Source organism: Ambystoma mexicanum, chromosome 11, assembly GCF_040938575.1.
Source record: "Ambystoma mexicanum isolate Mex_15411 chromosome 11, UKY_AmexF1_1, whole genome shotgun sequence".
In the NCBI taxonomy this organism is placed as follows: Eukaryota; Metazoa; Chordata; class Amphibia; order Caudata; family Ambystomatidae; genus Ambystoma; species Ambystoma mexicanum.
The window spans coordinates 1,125,589,791-1,125,616,150 of record NC_090934.1 but is presented as its reverse complement, the minus strand read 5'-3'; the positions used below and the strand labels follow the sequence as shown (position 1 = coordinate 1,125,616,150).

Genomic DNA, 26,360 nt, shown 5'->3' with positions numbered 1-26,360 from the left:
TGTTGTCCTTCGTAGTATCGTGTTTGTGATCGAAAAGGTGGAGGCGGCAGGGGGGCGGGGGGTTGCAGGGGTGAGAATCCTATGTAGTAGGATAGGGAAGAGGGGCTATGAGAAGGGGAATACCGCGTCTCACCCATCGGTGTTCCCGCTCCACTCCCCCAAGGACCACCCCCATTCAGGTGATCTTCCCGCACTGATCCAACCCCAGGAACTGGATCCAATAGCAATGGGCATGTCCTGGCCATCTGGATGACAGATCCCCGGGGAAACCCTAAGGTTTCTCACAGATGGTAAACACTGATTTGTTGATAATTACTGTGATGATGTGAATGCCATATGGATTTACTAACAATTTTCCCTTTATTCTCACTGTATGTCCATATATGTTTTTGTTTATGATTGTATTATTCCTTCTTCTGATGTTGTTACACATTTTAACCCATCACAACAGAATGGTTCAGTCCGGAAGACAGGTTATAGCCGAAATGCATAGACAATTTTGAACCCATTCTACAACACTGGCTCAATTTTACATTAAAACAAACTTTTGTTCTTTTCATATATATTCTTTTTTTTAAAACTTTCTTTATTGGCATTTCACATATCAATACAAACAACCAACAGATCCCTCCTCCCTCACCCCACCCTCCATGGTACACTTATGAAGGTATTGAGCCGTTCCTTGGCAATGCGTCCCAGAGAAAGGGGAAAAAAAATATTGCAAACAATCGATATATGCTATATGGGTGACAAATCTGATGGTCCGTAGGCAACACTCATGAAATGGTCGAATCTGGACACAACTTCTACAGAGTCCCAGTTCACTGCACCAGTGAAGCCAATAGCCCAGTTCGCCTTAATCCTGAAGTGGGACACCAGATAGTAGGTGGGTATCCCCTTACGAGGCAGGCTGAGGTAGGGATTCTTGCAGAGAGAGGGGCTCAGGGCCACCTCAACTTGGTTGCTTGAGGAGATATAACATGTATGCATCCCACATTTCTCTATCGCCCCAGCGGTTCCCTCTCATTACACCCCATCTAGTCTCCATGTCATTGCAATACAGAATGTCTTCAGACCATTGGGCAATTGTCAGGCTTGGTTTCCTACCCCACCCCATAGCCACTCAGTGCTTTTCCAGAAGCAGGTGGAGGCCTATCAGCTTCCTAGTCCCCTTAGGTATCTGCCTGGTGTACCCCAATAAGGCCATTACGGGATCTGGTGTGAGCTGTTGCCCCACAATTTCTCCGATCACCACAAACACCTGCCCCCAGAATTGCTCCAGCTCCACGCATTCGCAAGCCACATGAAGAAATCCCGCTGCCTCCCGCCCACATCCAATACAGGCCCCTGACTTTTGAGGGAAGTAATCCTTTCGCTGAGCCGGGGTGTAATAACATTGATGCAAAAACAAAGTGAATCAGCTTGAAATTCGTGTTCATCGCCCCCCTCCTGGTCATCTCACAACAGTAATCCCATGTAGCTGCAGGGATCTACCTTCCCAGTGCCTTCTCCCACAGTACCTTTGATGACGCCCCAGCACCCGGTCTGCTCTGCAGAGCCATCACGTATATTTCTGAGAGTACCCGCTGCCCCATACCCCACCTATCACCTTATCAAGCATCCCAGCCACTGGGGGTGGTTCGGGAAAGGACGGGAACAGCTGCTGCTTCGTCACCCGCAGCCTATGATACAGAAACGTCTAATGCTGAGAGGTCCCCTTTCTCCCTCAACTGTTCGATGGAAATGAACCTTCCACTCTGGAACAGGTCTCCAAATTTAATGACACCTAACCTTTTCATCGTAGCCACATAACGTGCCTCGCTAGTCAGGGGAACACCAGGAATGAATATGGTTGGGAGCTCTGGCGAGTAGAGTACACTACCCATGGGTGTATGTTCCAGGAGGGACCAAGCCCTACATGTCAGGTCCACCAAAGTTCGAGGTATCCGCAGGTGGCTTGGGGCAGTTACAATGACCGACCGCAACAACGCAGGCGATGCAATTGACCTCTATCTCCACATGTCTATGCTCTGCCGCCATCTCATACCAATACCAAAGGTAACTAGCTTGTGCCACCGTATAATATAGTTCAAAATCTGGCAATGCCAGGCCCTCCCCCCTGCCAAACCGGTGCCGTGAGCTTCCCCCAGGAGACCCGAGCCTTCTTACCAGCCCAAATTAAGTTCACCAACAATGAGCGGAGATCCCGAAAATATTTTTTAGGCACTTTTATAGGCGCGTTAAGAAACACATGCAGAAGATTGGGAAGAATAGTCATCTTGACCACAGAGATCCTGCCATATAACTTGAGCGGGAGCGAGCCCCAACTTAACATCGCCAGCCTGGCCGACTCAAGTGCCTTCGCATAGTTCTCACTGTACACCACCCCCTCCTCCCTAGCTACTGTGATCCCAGGTAACAAGTGTTGAACAAGTCCCATTGAAATCCCCAAGTATCTTGAAACTGAGAGGACCCACCCGTCAATGGGAAAATAACTGACTTACTAGTATTTATCCTAAGCCCAGACAGTTCTCCAAATCGCTGACAATCCATCATAATCGGGTCTAGGTTAACCTCAGGATGGCGAACAGACAGGACCATGTCATCTGCATACAAAGAGATCACCACTTTATGAGCATGCAACTGCACTCTCCGGTGCAGATGTAGCTCCCTAACCCTTTCAGCCCAAGGCTCTATCGCCAGGGCAAACAGTAGGGGAGACAGCGGGCAGCCTTTACGTGTCCCCCGCTCAAGAGGTATTAACTCAGTGGTCAGCCCATTCACCCTCACCAGAGCCACCGGATTGGTATATAATAATGACACCAAGGAGATGAAAAACTTGCCCAGACCCATCCTGCACAAAACCGTAAATAAGAACAACCATTCGACAGAATCAAATGCCTTGGTGGCATCTAATAGAAACGCCACCACCGGGTCGTCCCGCGGCAGTGCCGCCATCAGACCAAACATCCTCCTCAGTCCAAACGAGGTCGACCGACCAGGGATGAAGCCTGCTTGATCCGCCCTTACCAAAATTGGCATCAGCGGTGCAAGCCTTGTCGCAAGAATTTTAGCCAAGATCTTATCATCAAGGTTGATAAGCGAAATCGGGCGGTACGAGGAGCAGTCTCCCCCCGGCTTCCCTGGTTTTAACAGTACAACCACTGCTGCCTCCCGAAGGGAGTCCGGCAGCCAACCCTCAGACACCGCCTCCCGATACATTCGCAACAAATATGGTGCCAATTTATCAGCATAGCACTTATAAAATTCAGCTGTAAAGCCATCCGGACCTGGGGACTTCCCACCCGGCAACAATTTAATGGTCTCAACCACCTCTTCCAGTGTCACCGGCCTATTCAACCACTCTCTCTGCTCCTCTGAGCACCAGTACAGCCCCACATCGTCAAGGAAAGCCTCTATATCAGCCTGTGCAGCCAGCTACTGGGAGGAATACAACTGACTAAAATTCCTGGAACTCAGGAAATATCCCCTCGTACTCAAAGTGTTCAAACCCCGCTCATCTGTAATCACCATCGCCCTGTTCTCCTGGCCACCCATCCGAGTAGCTCTGGCGAGCAACCGTCCCGAGGCCTGACTCTCTCCATACTTCCGGGGGGCTACCCCGTCCCACAGAAATTTCACCTCCCGCTGGCCAAGAGCATAAAACTCCTGTAATTTCCGCATGATGTTCCCCTGTTGGATTTTAGTCGAGGTGTGGGCCCTCTCCTGCAAAATACGCAACTCCTCCTCTACGCCAGCCAGGTCCTTCCATATCCTCCTCAGGATCCCCCAACTCCCTGGCAATACACTCTCCCCTTTTCACACATTTGAATCCTTCCCACAAGGTGCCAGCAGATGCCAACCCATCATTAACCTCGAAATACGCTCATCTATAGCTTTCGCCAGTTCTTCCCTAAAGACCACATCCATGAGCTCATCGCTCTTAAACCTCCAAGGAGGCCTTGCCCTGGCCCGGCCCCCCAGTCAGATAGGCAACCGAACAGGAGCATGATCCGATAGGGTGCGGGCTAGAATACCCACCCCCGTGGACCAGCCTATAATCGTGCGGGACACCAGAAAGTCCAGTCGAGCGGCAGAGCAATGCGTGAATTAATTCACCCCCGGATGTCTCACCCTCCAAATGTCCTCAATTCCCCCCATTTCGAGCATGCCCCAAATTCTTGCAGAGCTTCTGCTACCTTAACGCGCAGCGTTGCCCACCCTATCCAGAGACAGGTCCAGAACAGAATTAAAATCTCCTGCCCATAGAATTTCCCCATCCGGAAGCGTCCCCAATTGCCTCTCCACCCAGTCCAGACATTCTGTCGTGTCCTGGTTGGGACCATAATAACAAATCAGTGTTTAGAGCTTTCCCTGAATAATCCCCTGCACCACCAAAGCCCTGCCCTCCTGATCCTTCAGAGTTTTAGTCAGTCGCAATCCCACCGAGCTGTGTACCAAAATGCATACACCCCTAGAGTAAGAAGAATAAGAAGAAGTACCTATGGCACCCCCAGCTCCTGCCAAACTTAGATTCAGTAGCCGCCACAAGTGGGTCTCCTGGAGAAAAGCCACGCTCACCCGATGCCGTCGCAGGTATTGCAAAACCTTCCCGACATTTAGGCTGGTTATTAAGGCCCCTGCCGTTCCAGGTCATAATGTTCAGTGTCACCATTCGGGAATATCTTGACACATACTGTCCAATTGCCTCTTGTCACCACATGTATCCACACCTTCTGTACCACAGAATCCCCCTCTCCCTCCCACCCCCCCCCTCTACCAACAACCCGCCCCAACTTGTCGGTGATATCCCCACACGTGCCTCCCCACCCAACCCCAATAGAAGCACCCCCCCTCCCACGCTGGACACCCCAACCTTCCAGCTCCCCAATTACCCTAAGCATGTATGCAACGGCTTTCGCTCTAGGGGCGCCTACTAGCCCAACCCTCCTGTGCACCAATCCATGAGTGTTGTCTCTCAACATGTGTGAAACACCAACTGCAGAGTCAAAAACACACCACCCACTCTACTTCCATGATTTAACAGCGTTAGTCATTGTTCTTCCGTGATCTAGCGGACTTTGGCAGCATATCGAGAAAGGAGGCAGCTTCTTCCGGAGTTTGGAAAAACAGCGACTTCCCTTCATGCACAATCCGTAGCTTAGCCGGGAATAGCATTGCATATTTTATGTCCCTGTCCCGTAATCTCTTCTTGACGGCCAGGAACGTCTTCCTGGCAGCTGGCACTTTATCAGAGAAATCTGGGAAAAACTTGATTACATCACCTTTATAGGACACTGTGCCCTTCTCCCTAGCCTTCCGGAGTGCCATATCCCTCTCCCAGTAATTCAATAACTTGGCAATCAGTGGACGCGGGGAGGGCCCCTGGAATCAGGCGCTGGGGATTCTATGTGCCCTCTCAACGACGCACAGCGGGGAGAAGGCCTCAGACCCCAGTGCTTCACGCAGAATTTCTTCCACCAGAGTCTCCATGTTCCTCTGGCTCTCCGACTCGGGCAAACCCATAATCTTAATATTATTCCTATGGGACCACGATTCGAGGTCCTCCTGCTTCTCCTCGAGTTGCCTCAGGGCTTTCCTGACCGCCGTCATTTCACCCGAAACTTAGGTTGCCACATCCCCCACACCAGATATTCGCCCCTCCGCCGCACCCAATCAGACCTGCATGTGATCCACTTTGCAGGTCAATGTATCAACTTTACCGTCCAGGGACTATATTCCAGACTGCAGCTGCACAAGCATTGTCTTAATATCTTGGAAGGCAGTCGCAGGATCTGGTTCCAACCCTGAAGTGCGGGACGCCACCGAGTCATCCAACGCTCCACTATTTTTGGCCTGGGTGGGCATCTCAAAGTTTAGCTTCGATTTCTGCTTGCCTCCCTTGCCAGACTTAGACATGGCACTAGAGACTGATGGGTCACCAACGCGATCCACTGAATGTGCTGGCTAGGGCCGACAACGCCCCTGTAATCCCTGCCCCACCTCCCACAGGGGTCCAGGCCCAATCTCTACGGCCAGCACTGGGCTCCGCTGCACCCAACTCAGACCATGGGGGAAGGTCCACTGACCTGCAATGGCTATCACGCCAAACTGGCGGCGCACTCAGACCAAGCTTCCATGAGCGTGCAGAAACAGGTCACCCGTGAGCACGAACACGGGTAAGCACGACCCACTCCTTCCAAGTTCGAGTCCACTCAGCAAACACCTGCACATGCTCCCGGGCTGAAGGATGTCAGATGTCCACCCTGGTTCTAGAATGCTCCCGCAGTCTATATGGTGACTGGGTAATGTTTGATTAGCTGTGCTCTGTTGTGCTTCCTAGCGAACCCCTCCAATATTTACCGAGGGACGCCTGAGGCGCAGGCCGCCGGGGTACCCCGTTCTCATCAACCCAGGGGCAAGCAGCCCTTGGTCGGGTGGGGCAGATCTCTGCCCTATGTCCACATTATGGCCGGGGCACCAGCAGAACCCACCACACGGCAAGAGCCTTCCGCCCACACTGCCCCCACCCAGCTCAGCGCTGCTCAATCAAAAACCGTCAGTTTCCCCAGAACAGTTTCAGTGGGGGGGGGGGGGGAGGTCTGTTCCAAGTCGCACGGGCCGGGTGCCCCAGCCCGTAAGCCCCCCTCAGAAGCAAAGATGAGCGCTGTAGGTGGAGTGCACCAGCCTTCCTCCGTCCCGACCGCTGCCACCAGAATGCATAGATGTCTCCCGGCCCTCCACCACTCCAGAGGCGGGGCGATGCAAGGAGCATCTATAGTAGCTCCAGCCCCGCAACGCCACAAGGGACCGAGGTCCCTACCTCAGAGCCACTTCAACATCTCTTGGGAGTTCCTCCTTCACACTACACCTCCACGGCACTCGACTGTTAGGGCTCGGTACACCTCCACTCTCCCTGTCGCGCAGCAACGCCTTTCCGCAGCTCAGAGTGTCCCAGCGCAGGCGACTACCACTCCGCTCCCACCTCAGAGGGCGTCCAGCCCACCCAGCGCCACCAGCCAGCAAGGCATCCCCACATCAAACATCTAGGGCTGAATCGCCGATCCTCCCTGCGCACTCCGCAGTCCGGCTCCACCACATCCGCATCCCCTGCTGGGAAAGCTGCACCCAAAAGCGCCAGACAAGCGCCACTTAGTCGTTCCCAGGATTCCTGAACCCCTATTCAGGACACCTCCTTGTCACCTCCGCTGCATCAGTTCACCTCAGGAGGCAAGTTCGGAGCACCGCCACACCACACTCCCAGCAGGACCGCACCTCCCCCACTTCTCTCCAGGCAGCCCGCGGCCGCACCTTCACCACATTGGTTCTCCGCTGTGCCGTCACCAAATTTGCCAGGGGGACTTCTATAAAGTCCAGATGCCGTCCGATTTCAAAACCTGAAGTGTGACCGCGGTTACATCACGGAGACTGCTGGATAACAAACTGTATTTATAAGGTGCTGGAGAGCTTCACGGGCCTGCGGCCATCTTGGTCGGGCTCACTAGCGCCCCCTTCGTTCTTTTTATATATTTTTTCCAAATATGAAGGAGTAACGACTGAATTAGTTGTTTTGTACACACTAAGGGCCCGATTCGTAGAATTAAATAGCGCTGAAAAACAGGCGCAAGCGTATAAAACTCGCGCAAGTGCCCGTTTGTTGATTCATGGAACACATAGCTCGTGGCTTACCTGAGACTTGCGCAGAATCCACGTGGGTGCAACACGTCACTGCGACACCACGAATGCCTTGGCAAGACGCCCAGGAAAGGCACATACCGTCTAGTGCAGTCAGCTAAAAAGGAGGCAGAATGCGTGGAATGGGGAACAACAAGCATACATGTGGGGGTTACGTGGGAAGTACCACATTAAAATACTTGTAACACCCACACGTGCACCAACAACACGTATTCATGCAATTGAACAGGGCTGCCCTGCGCGTGGAAAAAGACGCGCTAATCCGGAAACACGCTGAGGGAAAGCATGCGTATGCATCACCGCGCATCAAAAACAATGCATAAAAAGAGAACGTAAACACAAACGCGTGTATACAGCTACAAAGAAATGTCCCATTCTTTGCAGCAGTGATTGCGGGACACAGCAGGAGGATAGCCAGGGCATGCATTTTCTACCCAGGACCAGCCTTTTTTAGGATGCCTGATGACCAGGTCTATGGCAGGTATAGGTCCCCACCCCATATCATATTAGACCTGGTCAAAGAGTGGGAAGATAACCTCACCCACCCTGTGCTCCCAAGCACCGAGCCCCTTGGAGAAGGTGCTCAATGTACTGCATTTTTTGGCCACTGGGTCATTTCAGCGGACAAAAGCCATTGCCGGGAGCATTTCACAGGCCACGCAGTCACGCTGCCTACACCAGGTGTTGGCCATCAGGACTGCACGCCCCTCAGTCCGCAGGCACATATACATGCCCAGAACACCTGCAGAAAGGCAGGCCATGGTCCAATACTTTTATGGGGTGGCACACTTCCCTAAAGTGCTTGGTGCCATTGATTGCACCCATGTGGCCCTACGTTCTACTGGAAGCTGGGAGGCATGGCAACACATGGCTCATTGGTGAGTACAAATGGCCCTGAAAATGCATGCATATCTCACACAGACAAAACCACACCACTGACAACCCATCTCACCTCTATAGGGGACAGTGCCTACCCTCTGAACACCTACATGATGACGCGAATACAGAACCCCACCATACCACCCCAGGTAAGATACAATGCAGCCCATATTGCAACTAGGAACATAGTAGAGCGCACATTCGGAGTGCTAAAGTCACACTTCTGCTCCCTTGACCACTCAGGTGGTGAGCTACTATATGTGCCACCAGTAGTGTGCAGGATCATTGTGGCAGCATGTGTCCTGCACAACGTTGCAACACGGCGTGGTGGTGGACATAGTGGTGCCCCACAGCCCCAAGCACATGCACGGAGGCTGTGCATGGGAGGGGAAAGGGCACGTGACAAGGCTGCCCAAACCCAGCTTGTGGCACAATTTTTCACCTAAAATCCATCCCCTGTGGAGTGCACACAGGCCTGGCACATTCCAGGTGACAAATCGATGATGACAAAGGGATAATCATCTGTCCCAACCTTAACACCCTAAGAATGTGTCCTTGGAAGTGCTACATTGTGTGCATCCCTTAGTACTAGAAGTAACTCAATCTGGTGTGCACAAAAGGAACACGTGGAAGACAGAGTATTCCAGAAAAGGCATGACAAAGTACACATCTAAATGCCGGTATGTCACTTCAACCCTCCAACACCTGCTTGACACACCATTCAATGTCTAAACAGAAAAATAAATGGCTAACACATAACACTACAGTCACAAAGCGTGCAACTGTCAACCTAAAATGTCCACAAATAACTCACACCAATATAATCATGTACACAGGAACATCAATTGGCCAGAACAACAAAGCAGAAACACAGGACCCAAGAGTTAAGCTGTCTGACCTTGACCATACCCAAATGCACATGTGCCTCCATGTGTGTTTACTTGCATGTGGCACCCTTCTAAATTCCACCCTTTCAAATTTGTGTGGCACTACTAACCAAAGGGGTCCAGGGAAGGGCAAACAGCATGAAGGCTAACAACAATGCAGACAGTCAAGGTAATACATGAAGATGGAACATGAACAAAGGATGCATCTCAATGTATGAACATAAAATGATGGCAGCCATGCACTGGACAAACAATCATGAATCCCACTAGGGTTGCATACACAGGTCTGACTTGAGACTGCCCTCAGATAGAATGGAAGCCCAATGCCACTGCGTAAGTTAATTTCACACGCTGCAATCCTAGCAAGCCCATGAAAAGGGGAAGCAGGAGTGGCATTTGTGTCTGGACCCAAGGCACAAACACCAACACAAGACAAACCTCTATCGGACCAGCTGGAACCTACAGTGGATGCCCTTGGCTGCCACACAAAGCAACACACTGTCACATAAATGCACAATAGACAAAAAACAAATAAAAAAAAATACAAAATGCCCATAGGGTACCGGGGAAATCAGGGGGGGCCAGAGGGGGCTACCCAGGAGGAAGGTGGTGTAGGGTGCACGTCAACAACCACATTTGTGGATGTTCAAAAAGAACCCTCCACACAGTGCAACAATGCAAGGGTGGCGGAATGGAGTGGAGCCGGACACACCCATCTCATGAGGCCGGCTCACATTGACACTACGCGAGTAAATGGGCATGGTTAAGGTGATACCTGGGAGTGGGCAGTGCAGTACATGGGAATGGCATACCAAATAAATACAACTACATTATCATCAATGAAAATGCAGTGTGCTGGTGGAAGTGCATGTGCAGACATCAGAATAGCTGCTTGAGGGTTGTAGGGATACAATTAACAGCCACCGAATGTGGAGTACGGTTGGGAGGCAGTGCATGGGTACAACTGGTGGCTCAGAGGCCAGTGTCGGAGATCGTGTGAGCAGGTGACTAGTGCATTCTCCCAGTCATCCTCAACTCTAGCAGGGCAGAGGAGGCAGAGAAAGTAGAACCCATGAGGAAGGATCATAAGAGCCCCCAGACCAAGAGAAGCTTCAACTCCAGTGTCATTGATGCAGGGAGGCTGTAGCACAGGGAGGCCCCAGCCGAAGATAGACATTAACCACCAACTAATTGCTTTGAGAAGTAACTGGTAACTGATCCCGAGGGAGTAGGAAAGGGATGATCAAATACCATGAGAAGGAAGCAAATCGGGAAGATGGAGTTGAAGGAACTGCAGCACCAGTCCCTGTGGACCATGCAGAGCGATTCACAATGAACAGTCGTAGCCTCTGGGAACAAGTGCCATCATCACAGTCCTAGGGAGACAATACCTGGCACCAAGACAAAAGGACACGCCCCACTGCCCAGGTCAGGATGAATTGCAGAGGGAAGAGAGTAGAGGCACAGAAACTGGCCATAGGGTGTTACAGTACCCCACCATAAGTATAACCAGTCCTCTGGAGACACTGAGCTACTGGGGGAATCAGGAAAGGAGGAATCCCCCTGAGGAGGTGCAGCTGGCAGGGTGACCCGTCAGAGATGTGCAGAGAGAAGGCCAGTGTGGAGTGCAAGATTGTCACAGGCTATCCACCATCACAGGTTGGAGCAGGAAGAGGGCCAAGAGAGCCTGGACAGAGTGACATGGAAGGAGTGAGCAGGTGTGGTGATGGGGTTCGTCACCTTGTACAGCACATTGTGCATATGCAGTCTGCAGGTCAATGAGCACATGTCAGTCCACCATGACATGGTTCACCCATTGCAGTCATGCTAATGCAGCCAGAACTGTCAGACAACCACCACACTTCATCCAAGCAAACACACAAGACCTGGACACACACGCATCACCACTTACCAGACATTGCCTCATAGATTGGCAGGTCTCCCACACCTTGGATTTGCTCCACATCAATCATAGCACCTCTGATCTCCTCCTGTGGAGTGAGTTAATCATCCTCTTCTGGTAACCCACCTCCAATCACCAGAGTAGAGGCGTAGTTGGCACCCATCTTACCTTTGGCTCAGCGCTGCAGGTCATACCCATGCTTCATTGAGTCAACAGCTGAGCGCCTCTCATGGTCCAAGGCGTTAATAAGGTCAGCGACACACTGCCAGTGGGGCATACACTGGGCAGGCGTATGTGTGCTCCCTGCCTGCACAAGCATGTCGCGTTGGTGTAGCTGCACGTAGTCCACGAGGACCTGGAGCTCCTCATCACTGAAGCTCCAACATGCAGGTCTCCTGTGCCGTGCCTTGGGACTGAGCCCGTTTGCCTACTGCACGCTTTGCCTTCTTACGAGGCTGTGCACACCCAGAGTGTCTGGGACCACTTGGGTCAGTAGATGATGGAGCACTAGTGGCCTGTGCTGTGGCATCACACACTGATGGTGCGACTGTAGGTGCCCTTGCAGGTGGCTGTACCTGGATGCCAGTGCCATTACACTGCACAGCATGCGCCCCTCAATGCACGGATGGCATCTGCCCCTGTGTCTCCGTGGACCACCACAGGCATGGATGAGTGACCTGGAGGCTGGGAGATGGTTGCTACAGCTGCCCCTGCACTGGGCCGGACACCTCTGCCACCTCAGGTGCCTCCGCCACCTTGCATGCCTTTGCCTCCCTTCCCACTAGTTGCCCTCCCAGTCATGGCACAATGGGAGGTGCAGCTATCGATTGTCCTGGGCATTCTGAGTGAGGGGGCAGTGTATGTGATGTAAAACGTACCAGTGTGCCCTAGCAAGGCTCAATGTAACCGGGGGGGGGGGGGGGGGAATAAACGGGCCACATAATGCACAGGCACCCCAAATATGAAGAAAAAACATGTATGCGACCCCTCTGCAGCCCAAATGTACAAGAAAAAATCCTAACGCAGTACGCTATGGCACCCAGCAACACAAAAAATACATACGCGAAGGCCATGTAAGCTACAGTGATGTTAAAATAAGGGGATACGCGACACAGGGGCACCTACAGATTGCGAAATGGAGACGCAACTCACTGTCAGCCTCAAAGTACACGCACGTAAGCACAGAGGCAATCCCCCACCAAAAGAAAAAGCTTGCATGCAGTGAAGAGATCGCGCGGAAATGAAGTTCACACGTCTGTCCGCTATAACTCGGCAAGCATGTGATGCTCACCTACCCTCTACTTTATCCCGATCCTGAAAGCCACGCCCAACATTCAGCACAGGTCACGTATGTTACATGCTTAGGGCCTTGATTTCACACTGTTTCCACACATGCAGAGTCACTCTGTTTCCAGCTGGCCATGCGAGTATCACAGAAGACCCACGCTCCTGCCTACCAGGCAATTTATCTGCCTCCAACTGCCTGAGCTGCCTCCTACGAGCCATCTGCTGCTGCCATCCCACTCTGTGTGCCTGCTGCCCATATGCCCTGCATTTTGGTGCCTGCTCTGACGCCATTTCCAGTGATCCTGTCGTTGTGACCACCTCTGCTGATCCTGAAGACTCCTCCTGACTGCCATAGCACCACTCCACAGCCCAGCCCCAGGACTACCTTTCCCACCCACACCTGCCTCGGGGGTTGCCATGTCTGACACAACACCATCTGAGGCAAGTGGCAACCCCCTGGCAGAGAGGCAGAGGCTGTCAGCTTCTCACCCAGGGAAGTTGGCATCCTGGTGGAGCAAGTCCTGGGGCATCATGATGCCCTCTTCCCCAGACCATCGTAAATTGGCAATGAAGGACAGAAGAAGATCTGGGCAGACATTGTGGGTGCCAATAACGCGCAGGGGGTGGCACCCTGCGACTACCATCATGTCCACAAGCGCTGGGAAGACTTAAAGTCCAGGACCCACAACAAGGCCCGGCGCCGCCTCAAGGCTGGTGATGATCGAGTGGGGCACCAGGGCAAGTTGACCACCAACGAGATGAGGGTCCTGGAGCGCTTCTACCCAGCGCTGTACACCCAGATCTTAGTGTTCTTCTCCATAGTGCATGTGCATGTTGACGTGTGGCTGGAGTGTGCACCTTGGCCTTATGTCTGGCATGCCTCCTGTACAGATGTCTGTGAGCATGTCCCCGACAGTGCTGCATGTGAGTCCATTCAAGCGTGTGCCACATCAATGGGGTCTGTGTTGCAATGCATGATGCGCACCAGCATGTTACAACACGCATGTTTGCATACTTCTGTCATGACTGGGGCATGTGAGAGGTGCAACACATGGACATGCATGTTGTACATGTGCATGTTTCTGAGTAGTGAGTGTGTGACTGGCCAACACTCTGGGATGTATGTGACTTGAGTTCTTGATTTGTGATTGCCTCACGCTGCCAATTTGCCCTCGAGTGCACCGTGACATGATATCTCCATGGCTTGTTTCATGACTGTCAGGTGATGTGTTTGAATGGGACATGTATGACCCATGATGCGTGTGAACTGGAGGCACAATTCTGAGGTGCTGCCAGTGCCTTGTCCAAGGATGTGAATATCTGTTGTGAATGAGAGACATGATTGTGCGTGAATAAACCTTCCCTGTGTGTAGTGGACGGTGATGATGCTTGTGACCTCTGACAGTGCCACTGATGTACTTTAGCATTGTGACAAACACACGTGTTCAGTACCCTGATGTTTGTGTTCTATGTTCCCTGATCCACAGTGACGTTGGGAGAGGAGGATGGAGAAGGCGCTGTGGGACACAGCAGCAGTGATGCCACCACCAGGCGTAGACGCAAGGCCCAGTCTGCCTCCCAGGTACTGTCATCTTCAGGGAGAGAGGAGACTGGTGCCACGTCCAAGTCAACAGCCGCAGCGGCTGAGGGAACATCCAAGAAGTTAAAGGTGGTGGAGGACTCCTCAGCAGTGGGAGGGACAGGTGAGCCCGCACAGGGGCAAGACACTGTGGAAGACAGTGGGGAGGGATCCAGGTTGGTAGGTGAGGGAGAGTAGGAGGCCACATCAGCCCAGCCCAGCCCAGCAGGGGGGGAGAGGGGGGGGGACGTCGGTGTGACTGGTACAGTACAGGGTCAGGGGCCAGAGGCAGTGCAGGTCACCGTGGAGGGGTCTGTGCCTAATCTTGTCCCTTGTACTGCGACTGCACCAGTATGCACCTGCGGGCATGCCCCATCCGCAGATGTTTCCACCCAGACGGAAACACCAATGCCTGCGGATGTCACCCATCGGTACAGGGTGGAACCTGTGCTAGCTGGTATCACGAGGTGGGCAGACTCCATCCATGATGAGGTGCAGGCTTCCAATTGGGGGCTTGCATGTCATCACAAGGAGATGGGGGGGCGGGGTAGGGAGAGGAAAATGGTGAGCCAGAGGACTAGCCAGCTGCCATTGTACATAGTTCATTAGGTTATTTTTTGGAGTTCCAGGACTTGCTCCACATCTTGTATATAGTTCTTTTTGGATGGTTTTGTCGCAGAGTTCATACATGTTTTGGGCCATGGACCCTGGATGTTTATATAGTTGACTTTTTGACAAATTTATTTTGCACCATGAAGGAATGATTTTGTTCTAGTTGGTCTTTTTATTTGGACATGGGCCACTTTTTAGATTTTTTTTCATCTGTTTGTTTCTGTTTTCAATTTACGCAGATTTTATTGCTTTTTCTTTTATGAATGTGACTCATGCACGTTTCATAATATATTTTTTATCCGTTGCAAAGTGGTTTCTGGTCTCAATGGTTTAGTGCATGTTTCACTCTTCCTTGACTCTGTTGCGTGTCCCTGCTGTTGACCAATGTTGTACATTTGTGTGCACACATGTCAGAATCCGCCTTCTACTTGCCCCCGTCGTGTAGCCGGCAAATTCTTTATAACAATACAACCTACTGCCTGTAGAATGAAGACAGTAGGATCTATTCTTTGAAAGAATGGACCCAGCGCGAACACCTGGATTCCTAAGATACAAAAAGGAAGCAATTAATACAACCTCATAAGAGAAACAATACTGTAATGCTAGAGACCATAAAAGGATTAACCTAAGTACACTGAAGGCAGACTGAAAATCACAGAATATTTGCCAAGGCACAAAATCAAAATATATCTGTAGGATTTCTGAGCCCAGGATACCTAAAACACAAGTAGTGTAATGTAATTAGCATTAAGTAAAGGGTTCGGCTATCATGAGTGAAAGAACAGAATGCTCAAAAGGTCTTACCATAGGTGTAAAGTAGTGCAGGCTGATCCAGAGAGCTGAGGAGCCAGGAAAACAATGGAGTAAACCTAAACCTATTGGAACGCGGACACCTAGGAATACAGAAGCCTCTACTTCATTTCGCCTAACCCAATGAAATAACGGAACGCCGGGGGGGGGAGGCTCCAACAAGATCCTGGCGAGGATTCCAGTAAACAGGCAGGACGAGAACCAGGGGCGAGACAAAATCAGTTCCAAGAAGCGTTTCGAGTCGGTGGCAGGTAAGTTTGTGGTCAATGACGTAGCAGACAAGGAAGAGACAAGGGGAAGGTCCAGTAAACAGGTTGGTTGGTTGGTTGATTGATGCACGCGAAATCAGGCACAACAAGATCAGAAACAAATAAAGCACACTTCCGCTAATCAGAAGCATCAAGGCAGGGGTAACTGATGCTTTAGAGCCATGGCTCGGATCACGTGACCGCAGTGCACGGAACACATGCCGTGGAACGAAACCAGCTTGACCTAGTTTCCGTGGTAACTTCCAGCCTCCAGTATAACTTTCTCTGCGGTAGAAATGACTGGTTCGTAATGAACGAGTCTCAGGGCAATATATCCGTAAATTACTATGTATGGACTGCAAATGTGGAAAGGTACGCAATTAAATAGTGAGTGTGCTTCCATTGTGCAACAAACCAGTGGTATCAGAAGAGAGGCGTGACTAGAATTAGTTGAGTACCGGGTCCTGACAACATGCATGTGTGATAGGATGCCCATGACATGGGGCATGTACTGGGAGCATGACCAATGGGTGGGTGTTGAGGTGCACAGCGTGTGGTGGCATTTTGGTTGACATGTGCTGCATGATTGTATGTTGGTCCAATGTGTTTTGGGCTGGGGGTGCCCCATGAGACAGGGCCTGCCTGCAGGTTCCCATCACTAGTGGGGCCATGAGGCAAGGCCTGCATGCTGCACATGGTCATGGGTGATTATCGCGCCCCCCCCCCCATGTGGTGTGGGCTGCCTGCGGGGTATGGTCACAGGTGTTGGGGGGGGAGGGGGGCCCCATGTGGTGTGGGCTGCCTGCAGGGTATTGTCATGGGTGTTGGGGAGGCCCTTGTGGTGTAGGCTGCCTGCGTGGTGCGTTTGTGGCTGATCACGCACAAGCCTTTCCACGCAATTTGGCTAGAGGGGCTGGGGTGCGTGATTACGCTGGGGTGCGGCAGGGGTAAGCGTGGGCCTTTCCACACGATTTGGCAGGTGCGTGCAGATTTTACACACACGATTACGATGGGGGGCTGTGTGCTGGCCCACAGATGGTGTGGGGCCTTGCGCCATATTAGGCAGTTCACTGACCTTTTCCTGCGCATAGGGGCATGTTGGGGGTGTTACTGGCCCTGCTTGATGTTCATTGCACCACCGCTACTAGTGCCTCAGAAAATCCATGAATACACGTGCCGCGCAATTGCTGGTTTGCGCCTTCTCGGCGCACAGCGCTTGCACTACTTCTGCACTGGATTCTAAGAATTGGGCCCTAAGAGTTTAAATCCCTTTCAGCAAGGCGAGAGCACGTGGTTCTTGCAACGGCAAACCTGGAAGTATAAGTATGATTATAGCCCTGTGCCAATGGCTTTTTTGCACCACTGAGCTCCGACGATCCAGCAATCAGCATTAATATAGACAAGGGACATTAACACGCTTAATACCAGAAAGTGGTGTCTAAGTATGGGATTGGGATTCAAACTTCTGTTGCTTTGTGTGGTTTTGCTTCCAAAACTAACATGTTGCCCCTGAACGATCCTTATTGATCAAGAGTATTAGGAAGTTGTCTGTGCCCACCATCATTTGCTTTTCTGTAAGCGCTCCATCAAACCCATGATGGTATCTGCACCATGAGCCCCTAACAAACAGGGTTTGACCTCACGCTTTGCAACTTCCCTGGCTTGTAAACCCCTTGCGGGGTATACAGGGTGTGGGGGGGCAGTAAAATGAACAGGTTCAGATTGTCCAGGGTCAGTAAACCTATGAGGAGGATAAGAGGCAACAGGTGTAGCAATCCACGCCCCACCATACACAAGACTGGGTAATCTGATTCCCCACTGTTTCCATTGCTGACAATTGCCCTTTCTCCCCTGTTCGATCCCCACTCCCTTGTTTCTCTACACCTATGATTGTAAAGAGCTCCGTTGATTTCCAAAGTTAGACCCACACTCAATAAATACCCTAATAATAATAAAAGATCCAAAAACCAGCAGGATGTAGGACAGTGGACTGGAGGCAATCTGTTTGTTTTTTTTTTTAAAGAGTCACATATTAGCGAGAACATGCGGTAGTGAGTGGTGTGTGTGTGAGCATGTAAGACTAGTGAGCGATTGTTAGAGGGAGCGTAAGGATTGAATCTGAGAATTAAAGGTGTGTGACTGGGGAGGAGTGGTGGTGGTGGTGGTAGTAGTGCGATGAAGGGAACAGTAGAGTGGTGGAGGGAAGTCATACAAGAGGGAAAGTGAGGAGGAAGACAAAAAGGCGAAGGAGTGGAGGTGGGAGTAGTATATAGAGGCAGGGAGAGGAACATCGGGGTGCTAGAGGGACAAAACTAAGTGGCGAAGAGTATCTGAAGGCACATCCCCAGATCCTCTGTTAACTACTAACAAACAGATAGGAGGAGACTAGATCTAGAAGGTGATAAGATCTAGAAGGTGGTAAGACAAGGAGGAAAAACATTTTTTTTTTAAAGTAGGTGTCAAAATTCTATATATACTAACCCGGGGACTAGGACAACTGTGTTAGGGTGGAAAATGTGACTTCAACGAGCGAGGAATTGATGATCCTAGCGCCCTGCTAAAAATAAATACATAAAATCCCTGGAAACATCTCTGGGTGTAGGAGTACTATTGGAGCCATCAGTGACAGTATGGACTATATTGCAAGTAGATGTACCAGTTGCACCTTTGAAAGAGATAACACCATAACGTTTGAAAACTCAGTTGTTTGTTGCTTATTCATGTACTATAAGAGGGCTTGAAATAAACCATTCAAAAACGAAATTATTTGTATGCTCTGGGGCCTGGAAAAAGGTTGCCGCTTTACATATCTCACTCAAGATTTATAGGAAGTAGCATTCTAGGATTACCCGAGTATTGCGTGTGAAGGAAATGGCGCATTTACAAATGTGCATAAAGAATTTAAAGCAAAGGCCAGAAAGGCACGCATGTATGGTGTTGAGATTTTAGGTTATGTGAAAGTAGTTAACGCTCTCAAAAATGAAAAACAATTATAAGGGTTCCGACAACTTAAACCATAAAGCTACTATTGAATCAATGCGCCTCAAACTTGTTTAATACTGGCTATAATTAGAGAGCTCAGAGAGTCTACTTACAGGGTAACTATCAAACAGAGCACTGGTTTAGACGTAGTGAACATTTAAAAATCTGTTGGATTCCCATCTCCAATACAGCATTAAACATTTTAGCTATAAAGAGGGCCTGGGTGGATCGGTACATTTTAAAGAAACTGACTGTGAAGCCATCAGCACCTGGGGAGGTGCAACTTTTCAAGTAGGCAATGGTATCAATTATCTCTAGGGGAGTAATACACAGTTCAAGGGAATCAGCTTTTTCTGTGGGGGGGGGGTTGGGGGGAGACGAGGAATGGGCAGGGACTCCAAGAAGCGATCAATATCACCACCATCCCCAGTATATTCAGTGGAATATAGGCGCTCATATTATAGCCTAAACTGCTCCGCAATCTCTGCCTCCCCGGGTGCTATACGCCCCCCCCCCCACCTCGGGGGGGGGGGGTGAATGGAATCTACTCTCCTGCTATTCCTAAATTCGCAGAGCCTCCACGCCAATATCTTATCTGCTTTCTCCATGTATTTCTGTCTCAGGAAAGCCAATTTTCTTTCCGTCCGTCCCCGCAAGTAGAGCCGCTAGCTTGGAGCGCAGCTGCTGTAGTTCTTCCCATTTAACTGGAAACATCTGTGTCTTCAATTTCCCCCCAGGCTGGATAGCTGTTATCTTATCCCTCAACTGCTTCTCAACCTGATCCCCTTCTTTCCCCCCCCCCCCAAACCCACCTGAATGAGGACACCCCTAACAGTAGCCTTAAACGCATCCCATACTCCTAGGACACCCACCTCCCAGTTGTCATGATTAGCAAAGTAGTCTTGGATAGCCGCTAAAACCGTTTGTCGCACCTCCTTATCCTGTACCAGAAAGTCATTGCACCGCCACTGGGAACCCACCGGAGAGGGGGGGACCCAACTTAACCCTAACCATGTTGTGTCGGACCAAGGAATGACCTCCAGCCCAAATTACGTGATCTCCTCTTTCAGTGACATATCTACCATGATGTAGTCAATCCGGGAGTACGCTGCATGCGTCTTGGAGTAGTAAGTAAACTACGGAACCCGATCGTGCTCCGGGGTCCCTGTATCCCACAGCCCCAACTCCTCGTTAGCCTCTTGGAAGACGATTGCCTTTTTTTTTTCTGCGCTCGCCAGTCAGGGCAAGGTATGGATGACTTCCTATCTCGATCCGGACACAGGGTCATATTAAAGTCTCCTCCCACCAACAGAGTACCTTGTGTGAACTCCATAATTCTACCCTTCATCCCCTCCCAGAAGACATCCTGAGCCTCATTCGGAGCATATATACATACCAGTGTAAGCATAGAACCCTTCAAATCTCCCTTGACCACGATATACCCGCCCTCTGGGTCCGTCTTTTCGGTTTTAAACACAAAGTATGTCTTGGGGGGGAAGACCAAAAGGGCTACTCCTAGCAACAAAGGAAGAGGAGCATACATGCTGGACATACTTGCCCCCGATTTTTGGTTCTATACCTTTAACCCAATGCATTTCCTGCAGAAATAATAAATGAAGCTGAAGCCTAGTAAACTCGCTCAGCCGCTTCGACTGCTTTGTAGGGGAGTTCAAACCCTGCATATTCATGGACCCCATCGCCAACCGTTGAAGCTTATCTGCCATTGAAGGAACAAATGGTGCTCCTACACCCCTTGGGAGAACACTTTGTATCATCCACCCACCTGATTTTGGGGCCACATAATAGAATAAAACGCCCTCCAAATCTACAAGAGTTCACGGAATACTTGGAATAATTGAAACAAAACCCCCGTGAACAAACCCCAGCAACCACCCGACCTTCCACCCTCCTCCCCACAGAACGCCTGCAACCCAAGCGACACCGTCTTGCCGCTAGGTCCGGCCACCAGTGCCTTCCCTCCTCGGAAACCATACACCCACTATGACAACCAACAAGAGCCACCCCCCCCCCCTCTAGTCAGGGGTCAGCTCCCCAGATACAAGCCCACCAACAAGCGTTAGAAATGAGACCCCCCCCAATAGGATCGCAACCAACACCCCTGCTTGAACCAAAGAAGAAAGTCAGGTGCTAGAAGCACTCGGCGAAGCTGAGGCCACTCTCCTGAACTTTCTGTGCCCTCTGACCTTTCTTTTCCGTGGAGGCCTCAGACCTTCCTGGGCCGACAGGGGCACACCTCTGATGGAGTGCTAGTGCTTCTCCAGCTGGGGCGCCCAAAAGCTCACCTGAGACCCTGCGGATATCATCCTCAGTAACCAGCGCATATTTGTAGCCCTCCAATTCGAAAGAGTATCCCCAGCGATAGCTCACCCTCCTGGTCTGTAGCATTTTTGTGAGAGGGGAGCACAGCTGCCACCTCACCAGAGTGAAGGCTGAGAGGTCTTGATACACAGAGATTTTTGCCCCTTCCCACTCCACTGGGCCTTTTCTGCGCGCTAGGTCCAGGATTTTGCTTTTCTCAGAAAAAAAAGTTATGAAACGGACCAAAACAGACCTGGGGCCTTTGCTGGGAACCCCAGCCCTGTGCGCCCAATCAATGTTGGGTTCAGTCATGTTGGCATCATCAAAGAGCATTCTCACCACGTCTCTGACTGCTTTAGCAATGTCCAACTGCGTTTCTCCCTCTTGCTCCGGCAAACCCAAAAAACGCAGGTTGCATCGGCGTTCCCCGTTTTCCAAATAGTCCAGTTTCAGAGTACACTTCTTCCCCCTCCTCTCCAGTTCCACCAGACGCATATCCAACTGAGTTTCCAGTATGTCTACCGAAGCCGTGTTGGCCTCCAGAGTTTGCACCCTATCATCAATAGCGTCAATCTTCTTATCCATGGTGTCCAGCAAACCGTTATATCCGCCCTAAAACCTTGAATTTCCTCCAGGAGGGCTGTCATACCCTTAGCCAGAGAGGAAGAATTCTCCCCCCCCCCCATCTCTGGAAGAGTGGAAGATGCCATTACAGGACAGAGATCAGGGGATGACCAGCGAAACCACTGCAGGGACTCTGACCAGTTCATGGGCTCATACAGCCCTCTGCTCCTCCGGCTAGAACTCCCCACAGCCCCCCGGAAAGAAGGCAACACTCTCCGACCCAGGATCCAGCCAGACACGAGGTGCCCAGGGGGCAAGCCGACAACCACCAATAAGCCACTGGGTCACCTCCACCGTCTGTCCCGAGTGCCAAGTCCCCAGACCCACTCTCCTCAAAGGTAAGATCCTCGGGGGTAGGGGGGAGTGCGCAGGCCCAGGAAGCGGACCCCCCCCCCACTTCACCAGCCAGCAAGGTAGGGCTCCAGCACCACGAGCTACCGGCGGCTGGACACTCCATTGTCAACTGGAGCTTGTCGTGCCCCAACAGTCGTCGCCATGCACGTTGACGGGCTACCAGGCCCTGGCCTGTCTCTGAGCCAAGTCACTCCGTCATGCGGCTGTGCCCAGCCTCAGTCACCCAGGGAGCGCAACCCAATGCCACACGCTCCTACCTGGGACCTTCAAACGCCTTCGCCCAAGGGGTCCCCCCCAGGGCCGCCCACAGGGCAACTGGCGCACATCCACTGACGCAGCACCGCCTCTGCTGTCTCACCCCCAGCCAGGAAGGAGCTCTCGCCCACTGTGTCTCCCACTCCACAGCCCGGGCGGAGCTCCTCACAGGGATAAGAGGCGCTCCTCCTGCCTCTGCACACGCTTATCAGCCCGGTCTCGTGCTCCACCAGCTGCTCGTCGCCGATCCAGTGCTCCTCGCTGGGGCTCAGGACCCCTCTTCAGTCCCCGGGACGCTCGAGGCTGACAGCATCATTCTCCCATTCTACTCTACCTCGAAATGTCCGGATTGGAGCTGGGCAACCTTCCTGCAGCCCTCATAGTGGTTCTCCCTAAAGAAGGGAAAAATCTGTCCCTTTGCCAGTCGTATCGCCCTATCTCCCTTCTTAATACGGATGTCAAAATTCTAGCTAAATAGTTGGCGAATAGGCTGGCGAAACGGACCAGGTTGGTTTTATTTCTGTCCGTCAGGGATCCGATAATGTGCGGAAGACCCTGGATCTCATGCATGGAGGTCTCTAGGCGGGAGGAGGAAGGGTACCTGCAATCACTTGACTCAGAAAAGGCATTTGAACATGTCAAATGGCCTTATATTGGTAAAGTGCTCCAGAATATGGGTTTGGGAGAACTTTTGCGGGTGGGTGTCAGCCCTGTATAACGGTCCTCAGGCGCGGGTTCTAGTCCAAGGGTGCATCTCGTCTCCTTTGGCCCTCTCCAGGGAACACGCGTCAGGGATGTCCTTTGTCCCCTCTCCTGTATGCCCTGGGAGTGGAGCCCCTCGCCATTGCGGTCAGAACTGATCAGGAGATAACTGGTGCAAGGTGTGGGGACTGTGATTTCAAACTTTGTTTGCGGACGACATCCTAGCCTATCTTACTAATCTCCCAACTGCCCTTCCCTGGCTGTTGGGCCTTATAGCTCCCTTTGGCTCCCTCTCGGGGCTTAAGGTGAATGCCTCTAAATCTTGCGTAATTACGATGGGCAACAGAGATGGGGACGTGTGCAGGAAAACTGAGATTCTGGGTATTAGAATTGAATGGGATGCTATCGTGTACCTGGGTGTTACCATCCCAAGAGAGATGTCACAACTCTTCCAAGCTAACTTCCCCCCCCGCTCCTGGTTAAGATTAGTAGGGATCTTATCGATGGGGGCCTCTCACCCCTTCATGGTTTGGGCATATGGTCACGGTGAAAATGAACACCTTGCCCAGTCTTCTTTATCTCTTCTCAGCTCTCCCTGTGGTGATTCCGGAGGCCTTCGAGGTTCCGCATTCACTGCTTTATCTGGAATGGCAAAAAAGCAAGAATCAAGTTTGCAACTCCAACTCTACCTAACTGTATGGTGGCTTTGGCCTTCCCAACTTTAAGTTGTACCACAAGGCAGCGCAAATTCGTGTGATGTTGGAGCATATGAGGGACGATATGGGGACGTAATGGGCCTATATTGAGGACTGCCATACCCATCCGAATAAAGTGGGGGATTTGTTGTGGGCCTATCCAAAATCTCTCCCTTCCTGCGTTAAAAGTCATCCTACACTGGCGGTGTTGTGGGACTCGTGGAAACCTGATAACAAACGGCTCTCTTCCTGGCCATCTCCCCTAGCGTCGCTCTGGGCCCTCCTTTTAACCTAGGGTCCAGGGGTTTCCGGGACGCCCAGGCATGGTCAGATGGGGGGTGGGTTGGAGGACAGCTCAGCTCTTTCGTCAGGTGGGTTTCATTACGTATGCTCAGTTGTCAGAAGCATTGGGAGCCAACATCTGTTTTTGAATATTTACGCTTGAAGGGAATACTTACCCATCCGCAGTGGATCGCGGATTTGAAGCATCCCCTCTCTCCCTTTGAACAGTTTCTTGCCGATTCCCCGCCCAGGAAGTGATCCCTCTCCAAGATTTATAAATCGTTGGTCACGGCGGACTTGGAGGGTAGATAGCCCTTTAAGCAAATATGGGAGGAGAGGCTGGGTATGGTGGTGGAGGACTCAGTATGGAGGATCATTTTCAAATCCATTTTTTTCCTGGGGAGTTGTACACTGCGGCATGGAGCATGGCTTTAAGGTTCTCCACTCATGGCACCAGTGGTTTTGTCTCAAATGTACAAAGGTGCGTCACCCCCCCCCCCCTTGTGACCCAGGTTGTGTTCTCAGCATGGTACCAAAAGGTGGTTGGAGTGCCCTGTGATCGAGGTGTTTTGGTCCAAAGTACTTAGCTGGATCAAAGATATAACAGCCTTCTGCCCATCCCTGCTCCCTCTGGAGGTCCTCTTGGGCACGCCTATGCCGGATGCTGAGATGATAGGTTTCCTGAAACTTGTAGAGGCAATGTTGAGGGCAGGGCGGCTGGCACTAGCTCAGAAATGGAAGAGTTCATTTGCCCCATCTAAAGCTGAATGGCTCCGCAAGCTTAAGGCGATCTTTATCTATGAGAAGATATCAGCTATATCTAAGGGCACCATGTCTTACTTTGTGCAGGATTGGATGGCTGTCCTTTTGAAAGAACAATGTGAGGAAATGAGACTGTAAAGTCTGGGGTATTGTGACCATACCGGAAGACTCTGGGCATCGCCTTGAGTTCGCCTCTATTGGAATGTTTAAAATGCAGAGGGATTAACTCGCTTTGTTGAATATGTTCGTCCTCTACAATTTTTCCAAATTACATTTCTCTGGAGCTTGGAATGTGTTGGGGCAGTGGTGTGGTGTGGGGGGGGGGGGGCATTGTGGTGTATACAGCGTTTAAGGAAAAGTTAACACCTCTTTTCTATGTTGATGGTTGAGTTCCATGGTCTCCATGTGCATTGTATTGTATGTTGGAGTTGTTAACCAAAAAGAAAAAAAAGCTGTTGGATTGACAGATGGTCAAATATTGGTTTTGAACAGTATCTCGATTTGGTCCTAAACTCTTAAAGAAGGTCTCTTATCTTGAAATTGTGTTGGTCACTGCCTATTCATACCCTCTGCCTGCTCGAACCCTCAAGAAGAAATAGAATCCAATGTTTTCTGATGCATGTCCTGGGTGTAAACTGATGAGGTCATCACTCCTTTCGCAGAGCTAGCCTCTCCTCATGTGGTCGGCAGCCGCTGACTGACCATGGGGGCGGCTGTTTGTGGGATGACCACATAGGAGTTGGGGTGGGGGGGTGGGAAATGACATGAAATCTTCAAGTGAGACATGGAATCCACTCAGCCTCTCATGTGGACAGGGGATGGCATCCGCTGCCTCATCCTGACCCTGGGGGCAGGCATTTGTGGGAGGACCACATGGGTTGGGTGCCCCTCGGGGGATATGATATCATTGGGTGAGACATGCTATCCCCTTTCCTTTCCTGGATATTTCCTCCATTCCTCATGCACTAGTGGCATGCTGCCATCATCCCCTTCTACAACTTAAGTCTACTGACAGTACTCCTCAAGATCAGATAATGAGCAAAGTGACTGATAAAAGAGTAGTCACGATTACTCACAATGAGAACCAACACCAGCAGTGTAGCAGCTGGAAGAATCAGATTGGCCTGACATGGTTTAAAACCATGCCGGCAAGAGAGTGGTCATCTTCCTACCCAGCTGTGGTGAGGACAGCCGAGCTGACCTAGACCGGGTGTACAGTAACAGGTGGCAGCGCAGGAGATGGAGTGGCAGGCAGAGCAAGAAGGCAGCCTGGCGAGTGGCGTGCCCCTTGAAGCTCCGTGGAGGCTGCAGTGAGGTGAACAGAACGGGAGCTGGGATGCCGACCGAGGACCAGACGCCTGCCAGAGCTGCCTGCTGGGTCAGAGAGCCGGAGAAGCACTCGAATGGAGTCGGGACGCAAAGAGTGCAAGAAAGCTATCAGTGAGCCTAGGGAAGTGTCGGGACACCAAAGCACTGATGGGCATG

At 51.3% G+C, this 26,360-nt stretch overlaps 1 protein-coding gene across 1 annotated transcript in view; it reads right to left on the bottom strand.

The window, feature by feature from the left end:
• The window catches only part of CA12 (carbonic anhydrase 12), a 1,353,512-nt gene that overhangs the window by 1,301,721 nt on the left and 25,431 nt on the right, over positions 1-26,360 (bottom strand). The gene's annotated exons all lie outside the window — the stretch shown is intronic.